Consider the following 1448-nt stretch of genomic DNA (forward strand, 5'->3'; position numbering starts at 1 on the left):
TTACTTGATGAGCAAGTTAATCTGATAGACAGGCTAAAACATATATTTACCTGCAAATTAGTTATGCCATCAACACATCCTTTCTTTCTTCTCATCTCTGTGTTATGTTCATGCAGATGTAAATAAAGGTTCAGTTGCAGTACTCAGCTACTAGCTGAACTGAGCTACAAAAGAGGAGTGTGCATAAAAGGAATAAGGTTTTTAAGTGGGTGGTAATTTCAAATGCAACTTTTCAAACAGCTCAACAAATCTCACCAAACACACAAACCATTTTTGCAGTTCCTCACAAAATCTGTCTGCTAGCTAATGTCAAGCTGACAGTGTTTCCCGGAGCGAGGAAAAAAAGCTCAGCGTGCAACACCCAGTGATGGAGAAAGATATAAGAAAGACAAAGCAGGAGAGGGAGATGTCAGGATATTTATAAAGGTAAGGACTGCTCTGCAAATGAAATTTTATGAAGTGGAAATTTGAATTTTAGAGTTTGTCAAGCAGATATTGGACAATGCACCACTACACCCCATCTGCCACGTTAACAACTGGTTGTTTTACACAGTCTAAAGTCTGAAGGTGATTGGAGGGTGGGGGTTTGTGTAGAGAGTTGAAATAGTATAAATGTTTGTATTTGTTTTATTCTACATGAAAAGTCTGAGAAACAAGGACTTCAGACATCATTTCAAACCCTGTGAACATAATCATTGCCACATTTGGATAAGATTGTTGACCTGAGGAGTTATCACCTAAAGCTAAAACTAGCTAGCACGGTCAACAACATGCATTCATAATTCCTTGTAAAATTTAACACTAAATTTAGTAATTAAACCTTGTATTAATTACTGTTTTTTTTTTTTTTTTTTAAAGTAACCTTTTTATAATTTCTTTCTTAAAAAATTAGCTCAGTACGAAATCATTCAAGAACCTTTGGAGAAATATGTAAACAGAAACGAGCTGATTAAATCATTAACTTTTTACTTTCAGATTATTAAAAACGTAATTACTTCAAAACCTGCTTAATAAAATATGAGTGATAAATGAATGAAATCAACCAACCGATATAAGACACAATTTAAAATTAAAAGCTCAGTGCAGGTTAACTGATAGATAATGTTAGCTTAGCTTAGCTCTGGTAACTGGTGCAACTGCTTTTGGCCTCCCTCTACCGGTGTCAACTCATAAAATTGAGTTTAAGATAGATTAAAAACTAATTAATTAATTTTGTATTAAGTACAGGATATCATTCTTCCCACGTAACCCAACTCGTGTAAACTCACTGAACCCACAATATGTGAAAGCAAATGCAAATTTAAACATGACAACTACTGACTCTTAGTAAGCCTTTGTTGTGCAAGTTCAATCACACACATATATAGGAACTCTGATGTCCTGGAAGTGAAGCACAATTACAACTTACACGGTTCATACATATCATATTGAGCCAGGAACAGCCTTAC

At 34.7% G+C, this 1448-nt stretch overlaps 2 protein-coding genes across 15 annotated transcripts in view; both read right to left on the reverse strand.

The window, feature by feature from the left end:
- cacna1g (calcium channel, voltage-dependent, T type, alpha 1G subunit) overlaps positions 1 to 1448 on the reverse strand; it is a 234357-nt gene that overhangs the window by 205751 nt on the left and 27158 nt on the right. The gene's annotated exons all lie outside the window — the stretch shown is intronic.
- Positions 1 to 1448, reverse strand: part of spata20 (spermatogenesis associated 20) — a 227575-nt gene that overhangs the window by 19309 nt on the left and 206818 nt on the right. The window lies entirely within an intron of this gene.

The sequence above is a fragment of the Neolamprologus multifasciatus genome, chromosome 8 (genome assembly GCF_963576455.1).
Source record: "Neolamprologus multifasciatus chromosome 8, fNeoMul1.2, whole genome shotgun sequence".
In the NCBI taxonomy this organism is placed as follows: domain Eukaryota; kingdom Metazoa; phylum Chordata; class Actinopteri; order Cichliformes; family Cichlidae; genus Neolamprologus; species Neolamprologus multifasciatus.